Raw genomic sequence first — 7,698 nt, forward strand, 5'->3', positions numbered from 1 at the left:
AAGATGTACTACTAATTTCCTAGACTCATGGTTGGACAAAACTTATGGGGTGGGGGATTGTGAACGTGTTATAAACATGATCAAAAGAATCCTAGAATGTACCTAAACTAGAAGAATGTATTTTATTTTGATATTTGAAATCATACTCATATGAGTAGCATTTCTCTTTCCTTCCATTTTGATGATCATCCGAACCCACGTCAGAAGAACTCGAAACAAAATTATAGATAAATTAAATAATCATGTAAGTGTGTCATCGTATTTGAAAATCTTATGCTCATGGAAGCCCTTTTAAGACTCTCCCCTCAAATAATAATGTGGGATCATATCTAAAAAATAAAAATTCCCCTTACCAATCTTCTTTTATATTATTCCTTCATAATCTTTATTTGTAATTCTTAGTTTGTCATTCGCCTACGTAGCCCCATTTTTAGGTTTTGGTTTTTATATCAATACAAGGAAACACGTCCTCTTATATTTTAAAAGGGTTGACAATCTAGGTTATATCTACCTTTCTCAATGACATATAAGCTTATGTCACTAGGTCATAATATGTACTTCATGCTTTCAAAAAACACAAAATTTTTGCTCCATAAAGAGAAAACTTAGGAAACAAATTTTTGCGACCTAAGTCCATGACACTTCTAAAAATGGGTTGATAATTTCCTAAATTACAAATCGTTAATCATTATGGTATTTATCCCTAATAATATGTTTACATTTCTAATTACTACCCATTTTCCTTCATTTATGACTTCATTTTCTATCTGAACTTAATCTATGTCTTATAGATATAAGAAACATATTTGAGAGATCATATTTTGTTTTAAGTATATTGAAAAATTATGTATTTGAATTAATGTAATGACTAATACCCTCAAAGGAGGTTGTTTATTTCCCATATAAGTTCTACATAAAAATGATATTTTTCGCAATGTGATATTTGTTACCCAAAGCAAATACATTGTATCCTATACAAATTAAGTAAACTGTCTATTTCCCATGTTTTTTTATTGTACGATTATATTGACATGTTATGTTTTTAAACTTATAAATTAAACATAATTTGAAATATGTATACTCAAAAAGGATAACATAAGAAAAGATAAGAAAATAGAGAATTATAAATAAATGAAAATGAAGGGGAATTTTACCTCAACACAATAAATTAAACTGACCCAACTTCCATATGATCCAAAAGATGTATTGGATATTTAGGCAATTCAACTATTTAATGTTTTCTCTAGAGAAACTTCTATGATGTGGAAGAGAATGAGGAAGGAGATTATCATGCTATGAAAAAGAAAATAAAAGTAAGCTATCTAGGCTAATTGCAGAATCTTAGTTATGGATAAACTACAACTAGATTTCCTAGGAAAAGGTGAGGAATGATTAGACTCAATGCAACAACTAGTTCATCAACTTGTTGCTGAAAATGTCCAAATCAAAGAATAGATAGAGCAGTCATAGTAACAGAATAAGAAACAAAAGACATATGATATATCCTTTATACTTGAGTGGGAAATTTTGATGTTTGAAGAGGTAAAGAATAAACTATGAGAACTAATGGATAGACTAGATACTCTTAAGGTTCTCCTCAACTAATCGTTGGGGAATTTGACAACTGCTGACAATGGATCTTAGAATCAAAAGGTACTTCATAAGGATTTGTTGGAGAAGAATAATTGCACATTTGATCCTTGGGAAGTATCATCCCTTGTACTTGGTTTTAGTTTTGTTTCTCGATAAATTGGGTGCTTATTGGTTTTTTTAAGGACTATTCTATGTACTGATTTGATAAGATCAATGTGCAATACCTTCCAGGTTTATAATAAACAATCCTTAAATGTGGATATATGTAATTTTCTACTCATCACCTTAAAATTTCTCATCAATCTCCCCCTTTAAATATGTTACAATTCTTGCATTCTTTCGCTCACGATAACTACTATCCGCATAGGTGCAGACATCATTATAATGATAGCGCACATCTCATAGTACTTACATGCAACTAAGCATGGGAGTTGAGCCAAAACTTGAATGGTCCTCCCATACAAAATTTTGTGAGGTTGAGTTGGGACCTCATACCATAGAGTTGCAAACAATCGTCAGGAAATTTTTCGCTATCAATAGGAATGTGAATTATGGAATAAGGGTCCATAATAAGGTTGAGACCAAAACATTTTGTTATTTAAGGCCTCAAGATAGATCCTAAATATTTTCTTTGTAAATTTTCAATGTGGGAAAAGTAGTAAGAATGACACATAAATTTGATTCCTCTCAATATTCTGCTCTAAAATAGGAATGCAAAATAATATATTTCTCCAACCACAATTATTTATACCTTATATACCTTCATCTTGGATTGTATCTAATAACATATGAACAAATTTATTTACATATAAAATCTAAGTAAAAGGACTACTCACATTTCTTACAAGAACATAATATGACATTGTCAAAATCCACCACCTCAAGTTAAAAAATAATATTAGGGGTAGGAAAGGTTACTTTGAATCCTAACACGCCAGTAGGATTGGAATTGAGGGAGAAGGTCAATAAAATCTTATTGTAGAAAGGAGAAATCATTTAACATTACTCTCCAGGTTCATTTAGTGTCGACGTGAGCTTGGAGGAGGTGGAGAAAATATTCGCTCTCGAGAACTAGTGATCTTATCCCTCCTAGGGATTCTAAATTCCTGGCACAACTATTGGCATGTTGTAAATGGAAGGAAAAAATTACCAAATTGGGAGAGACTTCTGTCTGATTTGGTGTAGGAATAAATCCAATGGAATATTAGAGATGGAATAACATCCAAATTTGAGGGGCAAGAGAATTTTTCCTTGGTTGGAAATGAAAACAAGGGCAAGGGAGAGAAGGCCGAAAGAAAACTAGAGACTACTTAGAACAATGGCAAGAAGAAAGACTTGAGAAAGATAAAATGTTTTCATGGATATGAATTCGGGCACTATGCCGGAAAGTTTTCACATAATAAGTATAAGAATAGGCCTTAAATAAGATCAAGAGATGAAGCACTTGACTCACAATTCGAATTAGACTTCACCCTGATTGCATGTTTGGACACCACTGTAATGGGGAGTGCATGGTATCTGTATTCATATCCCTCATTCCATATGACATGTTGTAAATATTCCTTTAGTAGCCTAGGGGGGAAGGATCTCTAGATGCACATAGAAATTGGTGATGATGGGTGGTAGAGTGACAAAGGAATTGGTATTGTAACATTTAAGAGGGAGTCAGGCTCCCATCTCCATCTAAAAGATGCCATGTATGTACTTGTGATGAAGACAAACTTTCTCTCTATAGTTGTTTTGGAGGATCATGGCTATGATGTTGTTTTCCATAAGGGGAAATCCTTTATGAGAAGTATAGCTATGAGGCAAGTAAAATAGATTGGAGTTTGTGTGAATAACCTATACAAACTTGAGGTGGAAGCTTGTGCTCCACTAAATAGCAAGGTAGGAGAAGTGCAAAGTTGGGATGTTGCAGAACTCTAGCATAAATACATGGGACACTTAAACCATAGGGCATTAAAAATGATGCAAGATATTACCATTGGTCTCCTGAAAGACAACCTTGACCAACATGACGTTTTGAAGTGATGCACATTTGGGAAATATGTCAAATATACCTTCCATGGCCAAGGTAACAAAGCTAGAGTAATTTTGGACTGAGTCCACTCTAATGTAATACGTGGACCATTTTCTACAACAAAAAACAAGTACTATATTTTTTTTGCTGATGAATTTTTAAGAAAATGTTCGATCTTGTTCATGTGGAAGAAGGATGAAATTTTCTCAAAATTTGTTGAATTCAAAGCATTGGTCTAAAAGGACACTCGTCTAAAATTGGAAGCCCGGATAAATGTTAATGGAGGAGAATATGTATCTAGCACCTTTAAGGACTTTTGCACTAAAGAGGGTATTAGAAGAGAACTGATAACACCCCATAACCCACAACAAAATGGGGTGGTTGAAAGGAATAACAAAAGAATAACGAGAGTACCAAGAGCCATGTTGCATGATCACGGTATGTCATTATAGCTATGGGCATAAGCATGAAAAAAAAACTTTATTTGCAAAATCAGACTCCTCATAGAACACTTGGCATGATCACACATGAAGGTTTCTATGGGAGGAAGCCAATTGTATGTCATTTCAAAAGTTTCCAAGCTAGTGTGTATTATCATGTCTCCAAGGGTAGTAGGAAGAAACTTGAGCCCACCACTGATATGGGATTATTTTTAGGATACATAAAGACACCACATAACTATAGGGTGTATTTTCTGTCACCCAGGGTGACAATAATGAGGAGAGATGTCAAATTTGAGTAGGAGAAGGCTATGTGATGGTATCTAGAGTGATAGTTGAGTATCCCACCATAGGAAGAGATTATAGTTCCTAAGGAGGAGCCTCATGCAAATATTTAGGAGGTTTTGGAGCAACCACATGCAAAGGAGTAGATAAGAGGTCGAGTGGAGGCACCCACTCAATGATAATCTTTTGTAGAGGGTAGGAAGAGAACCAAAGAAGATAGAATATTGGTACAAGATGAATGGGAGCATGTGGGAGCTCCTTCATCTTAGCACAACCTAGAGGAGGTCACTAGATAGGTACATTTGGTATATGGCTCTCATTACAGAGCTCATTGAGTCAGGGCCTTCTTCATTTGAGGAAGCAATTTCTAAACCAATGTGGGTTGATGCCATGCTAGAAGAGTACGACTCAAACATGAAGAAAAATGTATGGGAGTTGGTGCTAAGGCTAGAGAATAAGCGAGTAGTTAGTTCACGATGGATATACAAAGTGAAACATGTAGTTCATGGGAGGATCGATAAGTACAAGGCTAGATTTATGGCCAGAGATGCCTCTAAGGAAAATTTGCACCAGTGGAAACATATTCCTCGATCATTACCATTCTAGCTTTAGCTATATAGATGGGTTGCAACATCCACGAGATGGATGTGAAAACCACCTTTATCGATGGTGTTGTTGAGGAAGAAATTTACATAGAGCAGTGATAGGGATTTGAGACATATGACTTGGAGATGTGTACAAGCTTATAAGAGCCCTGTATGGTCCCAAACAAGCACCATAAGCATGGTACACTCAAAATTATACATATCTGATTGGATTGGGATTCAACAAAAGTGAAGGAGATGAAAACCTCTATCACATTCTGGTATATGGAAAGTTTCTTATTGTGGTATTGTATGTTGATGATTTGATACTTAGAGGAGATGTGCAGTTGATTCAGTATTGCGAGGACCTTGTAAGGTAATTTGAGATGAAGGACATGTGATTAATACTTACTTCCTTGAGCTAGAAGTATGGTAGGGTGATGGTGAGATGTTTTTGAGTCAGGGGAAGTATGCCTACGAATACTTCTGAGATTTTACATGGAGAAATGCAATCCTATGGAAACACCTATAGGTGGAAACTGGAGGAATGAGAGTGCTTCTTCAGGAGACGTAGTATATGCTACCATACATAGATATCTTATGGGATCCTTGATGTATTTGGTGAACACAAGGCCCAACATACACTATGCAACTAATCAGTTGAGTCAAGCCATGGTGAAGCCTACCAAGCTTTATTGGAAGGCAAAAAAGCATGTATTGAGGTACCTCAGAGGAACAACTGAGTATGGGGTATGGTATAGGAGGAAAAAGGGAGTGAAGCTCCAAGGCTTCACTAATGTAGATTGGTAGGGAGTCCATGAGACAAGAAAATTACTTCGGGTGCTATCTTCAGTGTTGGGTCTGCAACTATTTCTTGGTATAGTAGGAAAGAAGGGTATGTGGCACTCAACTCAACGAAGGCTGAATACATGGCTACAAGTCAAGAAGCATGTGATGGCATATGGATGAAGACAATACTTGTGGGTCTTTTAAGTTAGTAGATGGATTCAACAATGATTTATTGTGATAATAAAAGTTGTATCAAACTCTCTAAGAATCCAATATTTCATGACAGGTCCAAGCACATTGATATTAGGTACCATCACTTGCAAAATTGTGTGCAAAGGAGAATTATGATGCTACAATCCATTGTGACTAAGAAGCGGGATGAAGATGTATTGAAAAAGGCATTTCCAAGAGGAAAATTCAAGTTCCATAGGTGCAGGTTATGGGTAGTTCAAAATCCCTTTCTTGCTAGGAGTCAGTGTTAGAAAATGTAGCACGAGAGGCTAAATTTGACTTGTTCCTTAGTTAAATTTAGTAATTCGATTTTCCAAATCACCAGGATGAATTGTATGGTAGTTAAAATATGTGACATGGGCTTGTATACTTCTTTCTCTAGTAAATTCTAGTTATAAGCTAGAAATAGAATTGTGCATGTAGTGTTGCTAATCTCTAGCGATCTAATTCAGTTATTTTTAGTTTGACTGAGTTAACTGACCTAAAGCAACTAGTACAGTTAGAAAATGTGGTATGAAAGGCTAAATTTGACTTGCTCCTTAGTTAAATTTAGTAATTTGATTTTCCAAATCAGTAATATGACTCGGATGGTAGTTAGCATGTGTGACATGGCCTTGTATATTTGTTTACTCAACAAATTCTAGTTATAAGCTAGAAGTAGAATTGTGCATGTATTGTTGCTAAAATTTAGCGGTCTAATTCAATAATTTTCAGTTTGACTTAGTTAACTGAGCTCAAGAAACTAATAGATTAATTTGAAGGTTAGTTGAGTAGTAGAATTGTTTTTAGCTCAATGATATCTCAATTAAACTAGTCAACCGACCAAAAATACCCTAGACATGCGTGGAATTTGTATTGCCAAACTGAACTGGAGGAAAAGGCACATTGTAATTATTAATTGTATACTAGATCAATTTGACTTAAATAACTAAGAGGGAGTGTTAGAAAATGTAACACAAAAAAGCTAAATTTGACTTGTTCCTTAGTTAAATTTACTAATTCGAATTCCAAATCAGCAATATGACTTGGATGGCAGTTAACATGTGTGACATGGACTTGTATATTTGTTTACTCAGTAAATTCTAGTTATAAGCTAGAATTAGAATTATGCATGTAGTGTTGCTATAATTTAGCGATCTAATTAAGATATTTTCAGTTTGAGTGAGTTAACCGAGCTCAAGCAACTAGTAGAGTCATTTCAAGGTCAGTTGAGTAGTAGAATTGTTGTTAACTCAATAATCTCTCAATTAAACTAGTCAATCGACCAAAAATTGCCTAGACATGTGTCGAATTTGAATTCGCAAACTGAAGTGGAGGAAAAGGCACATTGTAATTATTAATTATATAATAGTTGAGTGTATGTGTTGGGGATTGAGGTAGGTGATCGATTACTTGGGATTTTCACAAGGGAATAGCGAATTACCCTATTATTTAGGAGCTAATATCGTTAGGAATTGTGCAAGGAAAGAGGAGAAAGATGGGGCCATTAATTGACTAAGTGTTTCTTAGAGTAGGACAATTAGTAGGAGAACAAGTTTACACTGCATGTTCTCCTTCAGTATTGAACCATGACATTATAATAGTTTCTCATTCCAATATGAATGATCAAAAGTAGTGGAAGGGTCTTTCCCTATTGGGTTTCCATATAAATAATTATGTTATTGTGTTTCTTTGATAGTTGGATGTGTTTCTAAATTGTGATTTCCATTTCGCATAATAGTAGAGGAAATTTGTAATCTCTTGTTCTCAGTGCGAA

This window comes from Pinus tabuliformis, chromosome X (genome assembly GCF_031772625.1).
Source record: "Pinus tabuliformis cultivar Carrire ecotype Pingquan chromosome X, CPIR1, whole genome shotgun sequence".
NCBI classification, from domain to species: domain Eukaryota; kingdom Viridiplantae; phylum Streptophyta; class Pinopsida; order Pinales; family Pinaceae; genus Pinus; species Pinus tabuliformis.